This window comes from Sitophilus oryzae, unplaced genomic scaffold (assembly GCF_002938485.1).
Source record: "Sitophilus oryzae breed Bouriz unplaced genomic scaffold, Soryzae_2.0 scaffold_1059_pilon_pilon, whole genome shotgun sequence".
Taxonomy (NCBI): domain Eukaryota; kingdom Metazoa; phylum Arthropoda; class Insecta; order Coleoptera; family Curculionidae; genus Sitophilus; species Sitophilus oryzae.
Genome location: NW_022145681.1, coordinates 3,378,519 through 3,401,708, shown reverse-complemented (window position 1 = coordinate 3,401,708; position 23,190 = coordinate 3,378,519). Strand labels below are relative to the sequence as shown.

At 32.0% G+C, this 23,190-nt stretch overlaps 1 protein-coding gene across 2 annotated transcripts in view; it reads left to right on the top strand.

Moving 5' to 3' along the window:
* The window catches only part of LOC115876713 (zinc finger protein rotund-like), a 567,417-nt gene that overhangs the window by 83,528 nt on the left and 460,699 nt on the right, over positions 1-23,190 (top strand). The gene's annotated exons all lie outside the window — the stretch shown is intronic.

The window sequence follows — 23,190 nt, the reverse complement described above, 5'->3', positions numbered from 1 at the left end:
CACGCCCTCTCCTGCCGAAGGCTGGCGATCCAAATGGCAATTGTAGCTCTGGAAACTGCAGCCCGGAAGATATCCGCAGACGAGCGTTCAAACCAACTTCATAAATCCTTTAGCCATGAGTTCTGGCGTCTTTCTACTGATCTTGTCCCTTGCACTTTGCCCTCTATTATGAGGCGCAGTATTTCGTATCTACCACCTCTCATCACATGAACCAGGTATTGTATTTTTCTTTCCTTAATGGTGTTCAATATCTCTTTTTGTTTCCGCATGCGCTGGAGTACTTCATCGTTGGTGATCCTTTGTACCCATGACATTCGCAGCATCCGTGTATACACATACATTTCGAAGGCTTCTATTCTCTTTTCGGTCTGTGAATCCAGGGTCCTGCTCTCTCACATCCATAGAGTAACACAGAGAAGACCATTCGCGTTCTGAGTTCCGCACTGAGGTCTCGTCTTGTAAAAAATGATTTCATTCTTACGAAGATTTTTCTCGCTTGCTCAATTCTTGAAAATATTTCTCTTTTCGGATCGCACTGACTATTGATGTTAGCTCCTAAATATATACTTATATAATATATTATTATTATATTGATTACCTATTGGTTTGAAATAAATATGACAATGTTCTGAAAATTCAGGTTGCTTAACTCTAATAATTCTAATTCTGAGTTAGCAAATGAGCTGGATGCTTTACCTAGACCATTATTCAGAAGTTATAAACCTATCGATGAAAACATGCATGAAAATTTACTTCCTAGCACACAACCAGAGGATATTGGTACACAGGTATAGTATAAAGTTTATTATAATCTTACAGCGCTTTCAGATGGACGCGATTCAGATTCAGCGCCCGCGACTTCGAGCAAGTACCATGAGTTATATATGAACAATTTCACATGGGCGCGTATGCTCCGTCAGACGGCTATTTTGAAAAAAACACGACGGACGGTCCGTCACGGACGCTCCGCTCCATCTGAAAGCGCTGTTAGCCTTAAGTCAAATATTTTTTGCGTGATCCTTAAAACTTTTTTTCTCGCTAGCTTGTGCGTCAAGGTTGTGTCGTGTCAAGGCCGTGACGTGTCACGGGATTTTTTTCTCCCATCGCGCGTAAAGCAGTTTACCTTCAAAAAATTATTCCATTAAATGGACACGTTTTTTGTAAAATAACGCTTCAAACATTTGCTTAAACAGTTTTTGCATATTATCTCGAATCAACTTTTTGGGAATAAGACGGGTTTTGCAACTAACTAGATGCCTCTATTTTTAGTTAAATTTAAGTGTAACTAATTCGAAAATTCCGTATTATCAAAAAAAACGGCGTCAGCGATGGCTATGAAATGAAAATTGCTGTCATTTTATATATGTAACAATACATGGGGAATGCCATCGATGTTCATTTCCAAGCCAACTGGACGCCGTTTTTATTCGAATTAATTAGGTACATATTTAGCTAGAAATAGAGGCGTCTATTAGTTGCAAAACCCGTTTTATCCCAAAAACGTTGTTTCGATAATATTCAAAAACTGTTTTAGCTTTAGCAAATGTTTGAAGCGTTATTTTACAAAAAATGTGTCCATTGAGTGGAATCATTTTGTGTGGACTTGTAGGAAACCCCGACTGTCCACAGTAGATGAAGTTTTCCTTTTCCAAGTATTGTCTAATTATTGTTCATCAACGATATTGTTTTAGAATCTTCTCCACTAAAGGTCACAACAACAGTTTCAGATAATTAAAGTATATCATAAAACATTTTAATTAGTTCGTAGTTTTTAATATACTTTTCCTCTCTTCTACACACAAGTTTTTTTTCTATAGTTGTAACGCCGCTGGCCATAATTAGTCACATCTGAGTCACCTCGGCTTTAACGGCTTGCGAATTTTGTATTCGACAACCAAAAAATTCAACGAGCCGTCATGTCCGGTTGAAAGACAACGATAACGGCCAGCCTGATCAGCAACTGCGGTGTCGCCCCTGTAGGCCACTTTGGTGGCGCTGTTCTACGAGGCGGAGCCATAGCCGCGATTTTTAAATTACACTCTTTACTGACGCTGTAGTTTTTTTTTAATTTAGTGACATGATCACGACCTTCATATTGATTTATGACTGTAGCCAATGCAGGATATTGTGACAACTGATACAGTGATTTCTAATATCAGTTATTTAAGAGCGTGATCATGAGACTTTCGTTCTGCTATTTCGGTTCTATCATCGATTCGCTTATCTGCCAATGACGTGGACGACTGGTTGTCAGCAATACAGTTCCGCCCGATAGGGGTCGATATTAAGTAGGATCTACATCCAACAGTACCAGCACTAGTGTTCAGAACCGGGAAATCCTGGTAACGAAACTATCGGGAATTCCCGAAATTGTTAATATCCGGTTCTTTCGGGACTCGGTAACAATAATTAAAAAAGTATTTTTTGTTACATGCCAAAGTGTATTGATACTTTCTAGCGGTGGAAATCAAACTGTTCTAAATCAGTAGTGATGCTATTTCTTACTGTTCTTACTTCTAAACTTCTTTTGAAGTTCTTATAATGTTTATTAGTAGGGGTCGTCATTTTCTTGACAACTTCTTGATCCTGTCTTGATCTTGTCTTGATTTCAAGACAAGATCAAGACAAGAAATGATTTTTGGTTTTCAAATCAAGACAAGAAATTACTTCTCAAGGTCAAGATTTCTTGACAAGAAATCAAGAAAATCTTGAAATTTCATGAAAATATAAAATAAAAAAGAAATACTCATTTACTTAGGTTGTAATTATTAGTATATTATATGAATTATCCATTAATTGATGGATAAAAAAATTATTAAGCAAAAAATATTTGTACGAAGCGGCACTTTGTCGGATGTCCAATGTCCAAAGTTGACATAAGTGCAAAGTCGGATGTCCAAAGTTGGCATACTAAAATGGGTGGTGCCAAATTAAATTGGAACCTTTTTTAAAGCCCAATAATTTTTTAATTTTCAAATGTTTTTTTTATAATTTTTTGGATATGTTATGGCCTACGATATTAGAATAAAAAAAAACTTTGCAAAGAGGGTCTACTTCAGTGGCATACAGACTTTAAAAATTTTTAAAATAAAAAAAATACATTTTAATGCTTAGTAGAGTAGCTTTTATCATTGTTGTTTTGACTGTTTTTATCTGTAGTAGTATTATCACCGTCACTACTGTCAAAGTCACTAATTAAATTTCTGCGTCTAGGTGTCTGAGGTGGTAGGTATTCTGAACCACATTCAATTACGAATGGCTCAGATTTGCTGCTCAACGAACCATAACAATCACTCATTTTAATGTTAGATAATAATAATAATAATTAACAAAATTATGTAAATCTGATGATTTTGGTTACTGTAGTATAATGAGCCCAAAGTTTTTGAATTTTTTGAATATTAGATGTCCTACCCTCGATTTTACGCATAAAGCATAAATATTACATTAACCAATTTCACCGCGACTTTTAAACAGACAAACAACTTTTTTCCCCTTTAATAAACGAATTTTTTTGACAAAAAGGGGTTCCCCTTTTGTCAAGATATCAAGAAATTTCAAGATTTCTTGAATCAAGACAAGAAATCAACTCTCTAGAAATGGTCAAGACAAGATTTTTTTTAATTCTTGAAAATATTTCAAGATAAGACAAGAAATTGCTTGTCAAGACAAGATTTCTTGTCTTGCCGATCCCTATTTATTAGAAATTATTGAAGTTTAAATATGCTATTTTACTATTTAGTAAAATGTTTCTGAATGTATTAGTTATATTTTTATGTTGTTTTTACAGGCATTTGCATTTTTGATTGAAAAATAAGTTTTTTTTTCAAATTTAGTTACGTTGATTTATGTTGTTTGATGTAAATTTTAAGTTGTCTATGTTTTTTTCGTATTTCTTCGTATTTATACGTATTGCGTATATACGTACATACTTCATACAATCATTAAACAAAAATTTGCTAGTATCGAAAGTACCTACAAAACCGGGATATCCCGGTTCCTTAGAGACATGGTACTGAAATTCCCGGTCCCGAAAAACAGCTTTGGTTCTGGAAACCCTAATTAATACTCCCAATTAGGGTTCAGAATGGGGAAATCCCGGTTTAGAAAGTACCAGGAACTCACGGATCTTTTTGGCCATCACACTACCGGGTCTCGAAATTAATTCCCGGTTCTTTCGGGACTGGGTAACAATAATTAAAAACATACTTTTATATTACATGCCAGAGGCTATTTATACTTTCTGCCGGTCAAAATCAAACTCTTCTAAATAAGTAGCGATGCTATTTATTACTTCTTTTCTCTTTTGAAGTCCCTACATTGTTTATTGAAGTTTTTTTTTATTTTATATTACATTTTAATAGATATTTGCATTTTTAATTCAATATTTAAAAGCTTTTTTTCAAATTTACTTAAATTGGTTTAGTTGTTTAATGTGAATTATAAGTTACTTATATATTTTTTCCTTGCTTGTGTGCATGTTAATTTTCGCATGACTGATTATTTAATAACTTGACATTATTTTCATTAAAAATCTCAATTTTTTATCGATTTTACTTTGAAAAACCATCCCTTGCTTTCTGATTGATGAACTGCACCATTACTGAACATAAATTAATTAGTACCGAAAGTACCGAAAAAATCGGGAAATCCCGGTTCCTAAGAAGCGTAGGCGTACCGAAATTCCCGGTTCCGAAAAATAGATTCGGTTTCGGAAGCCCTAACCGGCACCGGAGAGAGGTCCCTGGATTTGTATCCCATCCTGACCTTCTCATCTACTCAGACCAACCCGCACCGACGCGACGCACAGTGGAACGAGCTTATGGGAGCGGTTGGACATGAAGTTTTCTTCTCAACACTTTTAATCCAAAGGACGAAAAAATGATTTTTATATACCGTAATAATGTATAAACAGAACAATTTTAAATTTTAATGAAAGAAAGTGGTTGACTCATTACAAACCATCTACAGGGTGACCTAAAAATATAGTATGTTTTGGAAAAATCTTAGAATTTTTAAATGCTAATAAACTTTGCCAAACTGTCGTGAAATGTTTTAGTTTGGATTCTTTTAAAAAGAAATATCTTTAGATTTTACCACTGAAATCTAGGATTACTGATACCGTATTATAAAAATATGACGCATATATTTATGTGTATATGGTACACTGCTTATATTTTCCTATTTAATATAATTTTGCTAATATCTTCGGTTTGAAAGATATCAAGATGCGGTTTTCACTGACTTTTTAAGCTTTCATTACTCTTTACTGTCAGCTAAAATTACATATACCATCGCATTTAATTTTTTTGAAAAAACGCGCAATGTTTGTTAAATTGTAAGATAGCGCCCCCTAGCGTCTACGTTCAAAAGCTTACTATTTGTTTATATGGTATAATATAGAGTAAGAAACGCTCTTTTAAACGAGCCCCCATTAGTTGGATTCTGTCCATTCAGTCCGGAGTTATTAATATTTAAATAAAAACAGATCTAACCTTTCCCCACCACTTTATTTTGGCAGGTAGGGGAAAATGGTTCTAACAAATAATATTCAGAATTTACTGAAGATTATGAAGCTATTCTTTATAGTACCACTTATCTAGGCAAAATTGTGTAAAAACTCCATTTTCTTATTTTTTATGAATATTTTTTTCCGCAGGCCTCACGGCTAATACTTTCCGAGATATAGCCGAGAGCTATTCTTAGTGGGACACCCTGTACACTAACTTTATTATAAGCAAAGAATATAACAGTAAATCTACGCACTAGAATATTTTTAACACAAACAAAAAAGCTCAACGCTGCACTTTAACCCTTTTTCTTTTTCCAATAGTTTATAAGTTTTCCATATATTTGTAGCACCCTGTATCTGTTTTTGATTTAAGCGTCATTTTGTATTTATCCAATTAATAATTAAATATTAATAAATTTATAAGAAAATAAAGATAATTTGACTCTTGATAAAGATAATTTGATTTATTGGAACTGAAAAGGTTTTTGATTTTAGTATAGCATGTATTAGTAATATATTAAATGGAAATTTTTAGAGGGGGGCAAGCTGGGGCAAGATATTAAATTAGTTTCGTTATTAGAAAGGCTTAATCTACCCTGTGACATATATAAAGTATTGGCCAACTTTGGCCATTTTTTTATTTTTCTCCATACATATTTTTTTGCTACTAAATCTAGTATTTAGTAGCAAAAAAATGTTTATGTGTCTCTTATATACAATAATTGTTCTCCCAAACTTTTGTGACTATATATATCTTTTATTTTAAAGTGAAAACAATCGTTTGCACTAATATATGTATGGTTAAAAAAATTATTAATGTCTTTGCCACTTTTTATAAAAACTAGGTTGTTTCACAAGAAATGAATACCATAATTAAGTCAGTGTAATATCTTCATTTGAAACTTTTCAAACAGACATATAATTAAAAATATTTTTTTGAGTTGGATAAAATATAACGGTCTGGACTTTAAGTAATTAAAATCTTCTACCAAAATTATTTAATTTAAAATTTTATTTTTAAGTCAATGTCCAACATTTTACATTGTGTCTTTCCACCGTGCGACGCGACGTTGGACGCGTCGGCTATACGGCAATACCTATGAATGTGGTTCCGAAAAGCATTATAAATAAATGACATTATTATCAAAAACATTTACAATTTGTAGACAAAGGTAAAGTAAACAAACAAAAGAGAATACAAAACAAGTATACAAATTACATTGTCAGTCTTATTGTTTAAAATAAACATTTATAAATGTTTACAAAGTCAAAGAATAAAAAAATAAAAATAAGATTTAAAAATATTTAGTAAGTTTATAGTAGTGTTTTCAAGATCAAATTCAATTATCAAAATATAAGTCATTTACGGCGTAGAAAGCCTTGTCTAGTAAATAATATTTCAATGCTTTGCGAAATGAAGGAAAGATATTATGGATTTGATTTCAAATGGAAGGTGATTGTGCATTTTTTCCGAATTGTATAATATTGAACTTTTAACTAACTCTTAGCGAGGAGTCACATAAAGATCTTGCTTCGCATTCCTGAGTGGATAAGTGTGAGATGGCCTTTGCTTGAGAAGCTGATACATGCTTACGTATTAGGCAAACGGATTCAAATATAAATAAGGAAGGAAGAGTTAATATTTTTAATTTTTTTAAAAAGTCTTGGCAATGAGTTCTGCTGTTTAGTCCCAGTGAATATCGAACAGCTCTCTTCTAGATCTTGAAAATGCGGTCAAATTGAGTCGCACAACACGTACCCCAGAATGGAAGGGCATATCTGAGGTGCGACTCAAAAAATGCATTATAAACAGTTCTAGTCACTAACAAGTTAAGCTCCTTAGAAACAGATCTTAATGCAAAACAGGCAGAGCTTAATTTTTTCAACAAAGCGTCGATATGCATGTCCCATTGAATTGTTTGTGCAGTTTTTCAAGTTCAAAAATCAAAGTCTGTTTTGGGAGTGGTCGAGTGATAAATTTATTCTACAAAGCACCGCCACGCCATGCGCCACTGATAAGTATCACTCTGTAAATCCTCTGTCAACGCAAAATATCACTGTTTTTCTCCCAAACACAACACATTCCGAAGTTTCTATAGCTGTTGTCGCGGTCGTCGTCTTGGTCCGTGTGGTGGCGACCGTCGTCGCAAAGACAAGATCAGCCTAATTGAAATGTAAATGGCCGGCCATTTGTTTCAGTTCGATTACGGAGTACTTTATTGATGGGCCGTCGCTTTTATATAATTCGTTTTTCATGCAAAACACCTCGTGGGACAAGCACTGCCGCGCTCCTAATCAGCAGGCCGTCTGAGTGCGGACGCTGCTGCTGGCCGACCGCTGCTGGTCGCAGCTCGTTTTTGCCGTTTCGGCGTGTGGATAATGAGCTTTTAATATTTTGTTGGTCGGAATTAATGGCCGGCCGACGAAAAACGGATTAATTGTCGTTAAGCCGGCCGCGATAATGGATACTTGAATGATGGCCGTTGATTTACAAGGAAAGGAGGTGTCGAAAACATTATTTAGGTTTTGTTTGATTTTTTTTCGGATCGGTGTCGACGTGGGCAGTAATAGTTGATAAAATATGTTGATTTTTCAATGTCCTATATGATTTTCGTAAAAAATGTAGAATTTCCATCAGTACAAGACTCCTTCAGAAGATCACACCAATGCTATGAAAATCTAGAAGAAGAACTATTGGAATATATGGTGGAATTCAATTACCTCGGCAGTTTGATTTCGGAAAAGGCCAATATCGACTCTGAAATTTAGCACAGGATTAGCAGAGCCTCAAGAGCATTCTGGAAATTAAAAGACAGGGTTTTCTACAATCATGACTTGAGCACAAAAATGAAACTTGCAGTGTACCGAGCACTAATAATTTCCACCATGTTATATGGAAGCGAAACCTGGGTTTGGTTTGGTTTAGCCGTACCGCCGCCACATGAACGCATTAAACAAGTTGCAACAGAGACATTTTAGACAACTCTTAAGAATCAAATGAAGACTACACGGGAAAAACGGACTAAGTCCAAAAAAATGGAAATTCAGATAACACTGCCATCTTATACCCATGAAGTGTCCGTGCCAAAATAGGAATAATGTAACACTGAAATAATTATCTAAATCCACTAAAATCAGCGATTAAAATATTAATACTTTGGAAAAGCGATCTAAGTCCACGTGAATTCACGGAAGACCGATCCAAGTCCATATTTCATGTTTTTAAACATATCAACGCATACAAAACGAATAAAAATAGCTATATATTCAGCACTACAACAACTTTATACTGACCTAATTCCTTTGTCCAAACTCAAGTATGAGCAGTTACAATTTTTGAAAAAGTTCCTAGATGAATCTCTGCAAGACTACTACACAAATTTGCCTTGTGCGTCAAACAATGCTCATCTAAACTATGCAGATATGGTGAGTAATATCAATTAAAGTATATTGTTTTTATTCCTGCCTAAGAAAAGAAGTCTGATTATATCTATTGTGTCACTAGTTTTAAATTCAAAGAAATTAAATTCTGGAAATGTTCTAGTGGAACCATAAGGGAACTGTCTAGTAGTGTAGTTTCATTTTATCACAAACAAATCGCCATTCCTAAGTAAAAAATAATCTAATGCTAATAATATTAATAAAAAAATAATAATAAAAATAAGAAATAAATAAAAAAATATTAAGAAAATATAATAACAATATTAATAATAAAAATGAGAATAAAAACATATTTTTCTCTTTATTCCAGCACGAGTAATCCTCGGAGTAACCACATACAGAATTATTCCATATGGACTTGGATCACTTTTCCATTGAACCAAGCGAATACGAGTTTTATTTTATCTAACAAATTTGCTACAAATTATTTTTCTTTGTTTTGTCTGTTAATCAGTTAATGTCTATATATATAACTATTGATAAAAACTTCTTACGATTCGCTACATTTTATTATTTCTTTTCCTTTAGTCTTTAAAGTTTCAAAATCATTTATCTCAAAAGTAAGAAAATGTGACTTAGATCGTTTTTCCCCTGTAATCTTCAAATTATTCCATCATGTCTCAAAAGTATAGGTTCTTGAAAAAGTTAACTGCGAGAGTATTGAAGTCATGATTACAAAGTCCCGCTTAAGATGGGCTGGTCACGTATGCAAAATGTAAGAAAACCGCATACCAAAATCTCTGCTTTACGGTGAGCTTGTAGACGGTAAGAGGAGGCCGGGTGGACAACTCAAAAGGTACAAGGATATTTTCCACGAAAACTTAAGGGGGATTAACAAGCAGAATGAGTGGGAAGAAGCAGCTCATAATAAAACGGAATGGAGAAGAATTGTAAACTCAGTTAACGGCGAGGTTAACAGCGACAACCAAAAAGTAACGAGGCAACAAAGCAATGAGATTTTTGAATGTCCAGAGTGCGGTAGACAGATAACATCACGTATCGGGCTTTACAGTCACAGAAAAACTCATGAAAGAAAACGCCTTGCGTGGCCATCTTAATAATGGCAGTGTGTATGTATGTATAATGCGAAAACCGCGACCTTACAGATTACTATTGTGCGTCCCCCTTTCTTGAGTTATAACGGGTTATAATTTATCATAGTCTCAGGACTTTGACAAAAGCCAGTGTCTGAGGCGGCTTTACAGAGACTAGTTCTTCATCTCCTATATCAGTCGTACTGAAGTTGTCGTGTCGGCGTACTCACTGATGAGGTGTTCTGGTGTTTCCCCATTTTCCCCACAGAATCTGTATTTGCCGTTGTTTCTTAGCTTCAATCTACTGAGGTGTTCGTTTAGGAGACCAGCCGAAGATTGTTCTTACTTAAATTAAAGATTTTTTTTTATTTTTCTCGGTCGTAAGTTCTAAAAAAAAATCTTCCGAGTGTCTTAGACCGTTGGAGGATTCCCATTCCAGGTTACGTATGGAGTCTTTTAGGTTTTTGAGTTCCGTTCTAAGTTGGTTTCCATTTGGGAAGCAGAACGGTTCTGGTCCAGTTAGTGAAGTGTTCTCTTTTTTTCTAGCGGGATTGTTTGCGTTTTCATTGTCATTGGAGAAAATTCTAGGAGGGAATGGGAATCCAACAATAATCGAAACACCTTTATTCAGCCCAACATTAATATCAAGAGCTTATAGTCAACAGCGGTCTGAAGGAGTTGATGTTACATCATGCACCAATTCTAGTGAGTTATACATTCAAATATGTTATTTTAATGTTTTACTAGACTATACTGGCATATTCAAACTGAAAAGTCGTCTAAAAATTTTGAAATTAAAATTAAATTAATTTTTGGTAATAGTGCAAATTAGGATATACCGGGTACATCTCAAAAGTAGCTCACCCCTATAATTTTTTATTTTTTTTTTAGATAAAAAAAACAGATTTGGTATGTTAGTATGTGATATAAATTAGAATTAATTGACGTATTCAATTGTTTTTGGTAACTTCTTGTTTCACCGGAAATGGTTACAACTTTTGATTTTTAAATGGCACCTTCGGTATATTTCTACTTCTCAACATTTGACATTTTCGAATACGGTTTATTTAAAATTGTAACATGCGGTTCATAACGATAATTTGACTCGAAATACCAAGAGTGGGTACCAAATTATTCGTAAAAAAATGCTTTTTCGAAATATGCTAATGAGGCACCCTTGTTCCATTTGAAAGAATTGAGATATTATTAAAAATACTATTTGGGCATCTTTTAAACATAGAAGATCTAATCTATTTTTCTAAGGCTCCTTGATTAAAAATTAGTATTTTTAACACAGTCAACTCTAGGTTGAAATTTAAAATACGAATTTTTTTTAAAGCGAAAATGGCAAAAGTTAACATATATGTCATTCTACTCAGAGTGTCATTTTCTATCGAATGAAGAAGAAATATACCGATGGTGCCATTTAAAAATCAAGACTTGCAGTCATTTCCGGTGAAACAATAAGTGGCTAGAAACAATTGTATACGTCAATCAATCCTAATTTATTTCATATACTAACATAACCAAATCTCATTTTTTTATCTGAAAAAATCTTTCGAGACGCACTCGGTATATATCAAATGTTTATTAATTATTTTGTCAATATTTCGATAACTTAATACATTAATATCAATTAAAATGGATATTATTACTTCAGGGTTATATTAATAAGTTTTGTTAGTTTGTAACAAAGAAAGAAATTCTTTGGCGACACTGTCTAGAGTACGATATACAACATTCGCATAATAATTTCCGTTGCGTAAGCATTTTATTAATTATAAAATTATTGAACTCGGTTCAAGTTCATACGCGTAATAATTAATATCATTAGCCGGCAACTGGTTTTTCTCGTCGCAAAGCTAAAATAATTAACGGCGAAGGTTTTAATAATGCTCGGGCAAAAGTTAAGCCTACGGATTTGGCGTTTTTACATTTTATTGCATAATTTTATAGCTTAATCTTACCGGCTATCGGAAGTAACGTTATAATTAAGAGGAAACATTAACTGGAGGATCACAGCTTATTTCTTCATTATTAGTCTGAATTTTTTTCATAAAAGCATTCTTGTAATTATCGCATAAAATTAACTTCTTCGAAATACTCGAAGGTTTCATCATTAAGCGATGCAAGTGCCATCGAAAATATATCTATATGCATACCTCGTAAATAGTATTTCATTAGTGTTTTATTTTGATGAGAACACAGTGGCGTACCCATATAGGTATCTAGTCCCTTAAATGTTAGAATTAAAGAACATAAAAATTATTTAAGAAAGGGAGATTTTCACAAATCAAAGATTTGTCAGCATTCATGGCACACAGGGCACAGAATAAATTTTAATAACGCCAAAATTATAATGAAAGAAGCGATAGCCTCTAAAAGAAAAATAAAGAGGCTTTTTTAATTCAATCTAATAAAAATAAATGTATTGCTCATGCATCTGTAAATGTTAGTAATGTATGGCAATCGCTTCTTTGATTTTAAAGAACACAACATAAATAAACATAACATACGTAAAATTTAAAAACAATCAGACAGAAAGTTTGGGGCTTTTTGGTTTTACCTTATTAAGTAATTGTTATCAGGTAGTAATTGTTAATTTTGAAGTTTAACTTGATATAATGTCATTTTAACAGAACGTCAACGGTTTCTTGTAGACGTATCTGTTTTAAAAAAGTGAAGTGTTCTCGAATAGTTGAATTTAAATATTTTAAATAGTTTTTTTTCTTTAATCTTTGTATTTTTTGCTTCCGACGACGCAACGGAAAGAGATAAACTTTCCGAAACGTAAAGCATTTTTTTCTAACTAAACAGAACTTCTGTCAAGCAGTGTCCGTTTAGGTTTAACGCAGAAGTGTTTACAAAAAATAACTATTTTATTTTGTAGATTTTCTTGCAGTGCAGTGGCGAAATACCCATAAAGGATTTTTTCGGAGAGATAAATCCGTCACATAGGTATAGACATTTTTTCCCATATAGGTAGTAATATTTTTATCTTTATTTTATTAAAATAATTTTCTGTTCTATGTAATTTTATTTTATGTTAACAATATTAATTTTCTTTAAGGCATTTTCTCTAAAATAGCGTATAATTAAACATACAATAAATAATAATAATTTCAATGAAACATAAATGTTATACAGGGTGAAAATTTGAACACTAGCAATCGGGAATCTTTCGTCAAAAAATTTCACTCTCAGAGCGTGATGTATGCAAAATTTCGTGATTATTACTTCTTGGGATCATCATCATCATCACCATTGTCAGCTTATTCAACTATTTCCAATTATGTGTGTACCTTTCTCACATATTTAGATACTCTCTTTGCCTAAGTTATGGCCTATGGCCTAAGTTATTCCTGGTTATTTTCTAATATCATGATCCCATCTCAGGTTTGGTCTTCTTCTAGGTCTCTTAATTCTAATGCTGTAATTTTTGTGCTGCTCCATCTCTTGTCCGTCTTTCTTGCCAGGTGTCCTCTCATTGCCAATTGAGGGGTTTGATTCTTTTTTTTTGACATCTATTATCTGGATCTTTTTCATATCCACTCTATTCTTTTACGGTCTTTCTTGGTTATTTCCAGCATATTTCGTTCTATTGAGTGCAACAATTTGTGCAACCTGCAGTTCCCTTATAATTTCCTTTTTAAGTGCCCAGGCTTCGCATCGTTTTTTTTTTGAGATATCGATGTTTAGAAATAAGCAACATCAAAAAAGCTCAGTAATTTCGACTGCTTTTCAAACAACAAAAATTGTCTAAATGTCTCAGATATCATCGAAGAGATCAATATGTATTTGAGATTGTATTATTTTGATATTATTTTTTGTTAAATTTCCCATTGGGGGGGGGGGCAACTTGTAAAATTATTCCACCCTATATATAATAATTACCTTTAAAAAGGCGCACGCCATGTTTTCATGTGTCTGTAGCTATCAAGATTTTATTGGCATTTTTTCTGCTTAATCTTTTCGCTTATCAAAATCGACGCGATAATTAGCAAGACATTTTAATTGGTAGATCAGACTGGATTTTTACATTATTAGTCTAAATTTCTTCATAAAGATATTAATATCTATTTTAAAACAAAATATGTCCATCCAGAATATGTTATGTCTGCTTAATTAAGCTATATAAAATATAAATATGAGTTTTTATTAACATAGATCTCAGATGTATATAGGTAAATATTTTTTATCTTTGCCGTTATATTATCCTGTACGTTTATAATAAGGTAAGCTAATGAACTATTTATGCCATTTTTATTTCAAAGTCTGGAATTTATTTCGATATTTGAATAGTTGTTCTACTATTCGGAGCGGATAGATACATTGGTTCGGACACAAATCCCTTTCTAGATTATATCATATTTGTGTCTAAAAAGAGAGAAACTCGTGTTTCGAAAACGAATCGACAATTAATGGAAACCTTAAATAATCAGTTTCCAAAATGTTTCGATTTAGTTTCTTTGAACGAACGGAGCGAAAGCAAGGAGCGCTGTCTGTGTAGAAATTTCGAACTAGTCACCTGTCAATAACGCCAATCAAAACTTCCTCTCAAAATAATTAAAACATTTTTTACTTACTTATTATAACACATTTAAAACATAAAAAAACATGTATTACATTGTGGAAACAAGATAAAAAACGTTTGCTCGTAACATTTTTCATCCTATTGGGTATGGGTAGTAGCTGTTCTTCCATTTAAGCTTCATTCGTCATTCAGAACCTCGAAATCAGTGGAATAAATCAGTAGTTTCAATTAGCCGTAGAAGTTTGTTCACCTAATTTTAAATGTAAGCATTCACGTCATCATTAGTGGTAGTCATTTTCAATTATTGGAAAAAGTTAACAAACTCTTGACTTTTCTACTAATTATACTTCAAAATTTTCGAGGAATGTCATTTTGGCCTTTGATTATCACCCGGCAAGAAAAAAATTTGGTTAGAAATCAAAAGTTTATTGTTTTATAAGCTAAATATTATGCTTTCTCTATGGATACAATAAAGAGACTACCGCAAGATAGGAAATTTGATTAATTCACTGATAAAAAAGATAGACTTGAACTAAAGTCGTCATCGTTCTTGAAAAAAAAATTAGTGGCAAGAGAATTTATTTTAGCGTAAAAGAAAATATTTTGCCTGAAGAAAAACTCTCTAAAGTCAAGAAAACTGGTTCTCTTGAAAATTTTCTCTATTTTCGTTCAATCAAGTGCAAGTTACTTTGTTTTAAGATAATAAGAAAAATACGCTAGGAAGTACTTCATTCAAGAAACATGGCCATTTTTCCAATAGCTAAATACTCTTTTGATGAAAAATAATAACGAGACGCAAAGACGATGACGAAGGACGGTATATACAATCAGTCGGCAGTTCGATCAGTCTACGTCGCATTTCATAGGTCGCACATCAAAATACGCACGGGTTTTGTTGCTTGGAATTATCCACTTGGAATTTTGAAAAGGAGTTTGGAGTTTCTGAAAAAATTGAAATTAGAGCATTTATTTGCTATATATGAAGGTAATAGACATTTACCTATGCACCTTATAGAATAAGAATATAGGTATATGCAAATAATTACAAAAATTTTAGAATTTCAAGTCGTCGTATTAAAAAATTCAAAATGTGTCCAAAGCTTATAATTTTAATAATTTATTTGCTTTACTTTGATTAATCGTGCATGATGTAACATTTTTTTGTAATTTGTAGAGCGATGAACCACCCCAAAAAATACCAAGGAGTGAAGAAGCAGAAATAATATGTATATATCGAGGAAAATAATATCACTTTACTTACTACAGACCACGAAAACCTAAATTTATCAGAAAATAATATACCTCGTAATATGCCTGTATATGATGTATAGACTTCTCTTAGATCAAAATAAATTTTAGTTGAGTCAATAGTATTCGCTATTGGTTTAAGAAAAGTGTCTCTTTAATCAAGAAATGTCCCTTTTCAATCAAGAATTTTTGCATGGATCAAAGAGAACTATTGTTCTTGTAGCAAGAACTTCTTTGCATATTCATTTTGGGTCAAGAGTGAAATACTTTGGACTGATAGATTCTTCTATTCTCTAAAGTAATTTTTTAAAGCTTTTGAAAAGATAGTTAATGCTTTGGGCAAAAAAACGTCGTTCTTGGCCCTATTGAAAAGCGCCAATCTTTTGGGTCAAAGTCATATTCATTTCGACTGAGAGATCCCTTTTTTCAGTGTTTTAATTGTATTTTTAGACATTGTGAATGATCGTAAACTAAAAAGTATAAAGTGTAATTGAAACCACTAATTTATTCCACTAATTAGGAGGTTCTGTGAATGCAGCTTTATTCCTAAAATAAATCATCTCTGTAATACGTATAATAAATAATTATAAAATCGCATAAGAAAAATATCTACATTTGTACAGGGTGAGTCAACGATAGAGTAAAGTCCATTATCTCATTTGTTTCAAGGTTTACAAAAAAATGTTTAATATAAAAGTTATAGGGATGGTTAAGATACATATTTTAAAATTATTATAGAGTATACAAGGTGCTTCAAAAAAGTGTGGCGGCTATAACATACGTTTTTTAAATGCAACACCCTATTTTTATTTATTTTTAGATTCTGCGTAAAATTCCATAACTTTTTAAATATAATGTTATATACCTAAAATTAATAGTTTTTGTAATATTTCAATTTATTTAAACAAATGTTAAATTCAGTGTGGTAAAAATTGTCAGTGGTGTCATTGTTTCTGAAGTTGGAGTACCAAAATTTGGTAGGAGAGTTTTATAGAGATGAAAAAAAATATGTAAAGATATTTTAGTTAAATGATACAGGGTGTTCAAAATATATTTATGAATTTCAACTACTTAAAATTAAAAAATCTCAAATTTTTAAATGGGACACCCTATATATTATCATTTTTTCTGATAGATTTGACAAAACTATTCAACTTTTATTAAGTATGTCATATCCCTATTTTTAATAGTTTTCAATTTATTCCCATTTTTTCTATTTTTACCCATATTTTTTAATACAATTACCCTATAAAATCATAGTTGCCATGACAAAATAAAACTATTTATTACTTACCTTTAACAAGCAGCTTCATAATTAGTTACAATTGCTGGTATTAGTTAAAATTAATTAACTTTACTCAAATAAACTAAATCGCAGTAGTGAATTTCTTGGTGTATTTCTATATTATGAAAGATGACACTTGGGATTTTTTGTCGGGGCGAATAGCCACAGATTAGGGTAATATTACATTACCTAATTGCTAAAGACTACTGATATATGATTTTTTTTCGACATACAGTATAGTTTTTTTCTCGCAGTAATTCTGATTTATAATTCATTTGGTAAAGCCAATATTACTACTGCCACGAAACCGTCCCATTACACACTGAAGATGTTTTCTAGATAATATACATCTATCCTTATAGTAGTTAGCAAAGTACTATATAATAAATAGTACTGAACCAAAAAATGTGGTTTTCTAAGCTTGTCCGTGTATATCATTCACATTGACTAATTCATTTCAAGAAAATCTGTTATCTCTAGCATTTATACTTATTACAACAAATTAAACTAAAATTCAAATTTTGTTCTTAACTTGCTTAACAGACATGAAATTGTCATAATTATTACTTTTTGTCATGGCAACTATGATGTTATAGCGCAATTGTATTAAAAATATGGATAAAAATAGAAAAAATAGGAATTAATCGCATACTAATAAAAATAGGTATATGACATTCTTAACAAAAGTTGAAGAGTTTGGTAAAATCCATCAGAAAAAATGATAATATACAGGGTGTACCATTTAAAAAAATTGAAATTTCTTAATTTTAATTAGTTGAAATTCCTAAATATATTTTGAACACCCTGTAACATCTAACTAAAATATCTTTACATAGGTCTTTTTCTATATCTCTATAAAATTCTCCTACCAAATTTTAGTTGTCCAACTTCAGAATCAATGCCATCATTGACAATTTTTTAACCCACTGCAATCTAACATTTGTTTAAACAAATTTAAATATAACAGAAACTATTAATTTTAGGTATATAACATTATAATATAAAAAAGTAATGGAATTTTACGCAGAATCTAAAAATAAAATAAAAAATAGGGTGTTGCATTTAAAAAAACATATGTTATATTCGCCACACTTTTTTTAAGCATCCTGTATACTGTATAATAACTTTAAAATGTGTATCTTAACCATCTCTATAACTTTTATATTTAATATTTTTTTGTAAACCTCGAAACAAATGAGATAATGGACTTTACTCTATCGTGGACTCACCCTGTACATGTCTCTCCTTCTGCTTTTTTAATTATACTTTAAAAACTTGCAGAACAAAATCCAAACAATAATGTAAAGCTATGTTCTCATATTTGACAGAATATCAAATAAATTATGGAAGCTTTTCAGGCACAAAACTGGTACGAAACCTTTGTAAATGTGAGCCTGTTTCTCAAAAATCTTTCGGAAACTTTTTCGGAAGATCTTTATTGTTATAGCTTATGTAGCGGAACCATATTTTGGTAAAATGTTCGGAAACAAAAAGCAATTTATGTTCCGAAACATATATGTATCAAAAATGCGTCGAATTATTTCAGAAGTTTTGTATCTTGACACAAACACCATTATTGTTTCGAAACTGTTTCGCAATGTTTCTCAGCAGAGATTTTGTTTCGATTTTGTGTTTAAAAATGCTACTTGGGATACATTTTATGTTGTTTCTGAGAATCTTTTTAAAGCTGTAATGCTTGAAACGTTCCTTTGATGTATGTAAAAAATCAATTGCGACGTTGTGCCTTCATAAAAACCATCGAGTTATTCGATTGAAGCGTGGATCGTCCTCACCACACAATTATCCTTGCGTGAAACAAGAACGAAATAAATTTCTATCTGTTCGAATCATCTTCGGTAACTGCGTAGATCCATGACAAACTGTGTAATATAAACGTTATATAGATACTTCTGTTTTTAAAAATTTAATTGACCATAACCACTGCGGATTGTTACTTTTCTTTTTCTTGGGTTTCGGCTTGGTATTTCGCACCTCGGCGCATCTACCGGTAAACACTACCTAGTTAGTAGATATTTTTTTTTCAAACGTCATAAAAGTATTAATATTTGCGATGTAATTGACATTGCAATTCAAAAAAAATTGTGTGTGCAATGTGCACATATTTGAAGTGAAACTTCTTACTATGACAACTATTAAATTGAACGATTTGAAGACATGTTTGTAAAAGTGTAATTTGAGATGTTGAAAAAGTAATCAATTAAAAAATATTTTTACGTGCAAAAAAATGGTTTTTACGCGTAACAAATAGTTTGTTACGTGTAATAAATAGTTTTTTACTTGTAACAAATAGTTTTTTACGTGTAACATATTATTTTTTACGCGTAATAGCTTTTATAGGTTAAAAATAGTTTTTTACATGCAACAAGTAGTTTTATACGCTTAAATTTTTGTATGTTGTTTTTGTGTGTTGTGAAAAATGTAGCAAATAGTTTTTTACACGTAATAATTTGATGGACAAAGGGTCAGATAATGGTGTGCTCACAAATTCACGTTGAGTTATTACGTATTTCTAAGCCGTATGCTGTCTTTACCACTTTTTCGATCGTTACCACTTTTCGTTACTATTAGCTCGTGTATTCACGACCTTAATAAAAAAAATAAAAAAAAATTATTTAGTTAATAGAACCCAGCAGGTTTTTGAATATGACAGTCAGGGTAGAGTTATAGTGTCGAATAAAACCAAAGCAATAAAAGGTGTCCCTCAGGGTTCAATCTTGGGGCCATTATTGTATATAATTTATACGAACGAGCTACCTAATATAACGAGAGAACATACAACTCTCTATGCCGATGACACTACGCTGATCTTTGATGCAGTGAATGCAGAATTAATAGAGATTAAAATTAAAAGAACATGTGATATATTGGTGGTAGAATATTTTTTCGTCAATGGGTTTATCTATGAATACATCTAAAACGCAGTGTGTAGCTTTTGGTAACAGAGCAGATAATGCGTTTACACTTCAATATAAAAATGATGAAATTATTACAACTAAGAACGTTTCTCTGCTTGGTGTTGTCATTGACACCAGATTGGATTGGAAAACGCACGTTGATGGTGTTGCAAAGGGGGTGTCAAGACACGGTTTTGCTTTGAGGGTTGTCTCGGAGAATGTGGGCGAAGAAGCTGCATTGGCAGCTTATTATGCTTTTGTGCAATCTAAAATGAGATATGGCTTGGTAATGTGGGAAAATTGTACTGATATAGGTAGAATCTTTCTGCTACAAAAAAGGTGTATTCGTAATATATTTAGGATGAGCCGTTTAGAAAGTTGCAAGAGTGTTTTTGTAGAGAAGAGTATATTGACGCTGACAGGCATGTATGTTTACGATGCTTATATGTTTGTGATCGGTAATAGAGATCACTTTGCAGGCTTTGTTAGTGATCACAGGTATGAGACCAGAAATAGATATAATCGTATACCTGGGAAATGCAATTTTACTTATATACAAAAGAATGCTGAGTATTCGATTATAAAAATATTTAATAGTTTCCCCGAAGAGTTGCAGGCCATGTCTCATGGAAAGATAAGAACTGTACTAAAAGATTATTTAATCAAAAAGGCATACTCTATAGTTTAGCCGATTTTTTTTCTGATTCGCATATCTCACTTTTTAGTGAGCATGTTTATTGTTTGTAGTAATTGTAATGTAGTGTGGACTTTTGAGTTAGTTGCTGCTACTGTAGTATAGTATATATTATTTATATAGTACGGTTAGACAGACTATTATTTAAACTGAACAATGATTTTCGAAACATACATTTTATATTTTTTTGTTGTCGAGTGTTATTCTAGTTTTTTCCTTATTTAAGTGTATTTATGTGTGTTTTATGTTAAGTCTTAAGTTTTGTTTTTTTGCTATTTTTACAATGTTCCATGCCTGCGGGCTCTTGTAACTTTTGTTAATCGGAACAAATAAATGAATATCTATCTATCTATTTATCGATCTTGAATTTTTACTCCCAGCGCGCGTGAAGAAGCTTCACTTCAAAAAGCCATTTTAACGCCTAGGCATAATAGTATTGCACTTCTACGCCTAAGCACAAAAGTACGAAATTATATTACTACTTAAAAGGCATTGCTTTTAAATCTTATATTATTTGCAATATTTGCAATTGTTTAAAAAAAAATTTGAGGCGTTTAAAGAAAATGTTCTATTCAGAGTAAAAATTAGAGATATTAAAATTGATGATGTTAATTACAATTCTATCAATATCAATCTATCAAAGAATGAACCAGATTACATTACCATAGAAACGAGTTTTGATTTTTAGGAAAAAAATCAACCATATTTTCGTGTTTTTTTAATTTTCTCTAAAACGGTAATGGAAACTTGGAAAAGTATAAACGAGATTAACCATTTTGGAATAAGCAAACATTTTTATGAAAGATGCAATTTTCTCAAAATGTCATATATAAAAAAGTTTTTCCTCTTATAAAGGTAATCTGGGCCCGTATTCTGTAACTTTGAGATAAAAACGTTACGCTTTCAAAGCGGTGAGCGCAAGTATTCGATCAGCGAAACGCAAGGCAGTCGATTTTGGTATTCTCGTTGCCATGCGAATCGTGTTCTGGATACGCGTTGAGCACATATTGGCAACATCACAATTTCTAATGTAGGTAATAGTCAAAAGTTGATAACTGACGGATGTAACAATGAAAAATGTCAATGTTACATGAATTTCATAACCTATTGTTGAGTTATGTCAAGCTATTTTTCTATGGATATGTCATTATTCTTATTATACGAGAGAAGTGTTAAAGACGCTTCTCAGCATTTTCGATGTTTTAAACAATATTTATAGCTGCCAAGTCGTAAATTATCAATTACTTATTGAGAAATTTATAGAAGAAGTAGTAATTTTCCCTAAAGAGCAAGATAATGCACAAAATCACAGTTTTTTAGATTTTCACTGACAGTTCGACAAACAAAACGATCCCTTAAGGCAACCGTTTTCAAAGCGCTCAGCGCAAAGTAAAGACGCTCAGTGCGTCAGACGAGAATCGTTAATTAAGTGCGCGCTCAGCGAAAATTAACGTCATATACGCCGAGCGTCTAAAAGCGCTTAGCGTTTTCAAAGTTACAGAATACGGGCCCTGGGGACATACTGTTTACAGGGTATAAAGACATACTATATACATCAGGTTTCAAAAAACATGTGCCATCTCTCGTGGAGAGATTCCTCATGTAAAAATAAGATTTATTTTTCATATCAACATAGGTCTGATTCTGCTTTGTTTCGTAGCTGCAGGGTGTTAAAATCTTAATATTTTTTCGATTTATTATAATTTCCTTCCAAGTAAAAAGTTAATATAAATGCGACATATTTTTAAGCTAAAAAAGTGTCGACATATTCACCAGGGACGTGCATATGGGCTATCACTGGGATATTTTTCTAAAAAAAGCATGTACGCCACTGACTTTTTTCTCTTATTAGCGAAATAGTGTAAGCAGTTTAATGCCGATTAAAAGTTGTCTCTTGCTATTTTGTCGATTTTGGCCTCCTTGATGAGATAAAGGCAATTTTATTAATTTGCCTTGATCCAAGTCAAATCAAATAGCAACCTTTTCAAAATTTTAGTATCATTAACTTGAGAAAGTTTTAAATAAGTACTCATTGATTTATCATCAAAAAATATGAAGAAAGTTTCTATAAACACACTATGACTATGGAAATGCATAGTTTTAGAGTTACAGGATGTTGAAAAATTTTAAAATTAGATTTTTTGTATTTATCTTAAATACCATTATTTTTTTATTTGAAGTTGCTGTAGGTTGGACTAAGAGTAATAATAACTAATAGTAATAATATTTAATAATAAATTAGGTAAAATATATAATTTATTAATTTTATTTTTATTTTAATTTTATTAATTGTGATTAATAAAATTGCATTTGTCTCATCAAGGAAGCTGAATTTGACAAAATATCAAGAGATAACTTTTAATTGGCATTAAACGGACTATACAATTTTGATATCAAAAGCAAAAAAGCCAATGGCGCACATGTTTTTTTTTTGAAAAATATTCCAGTGATAATCCAGCTGCACGTCCCCGATGAATTTATCGACACTTTTTTAGCATTAAAATATGTAGCACTTACAGTAACTTTT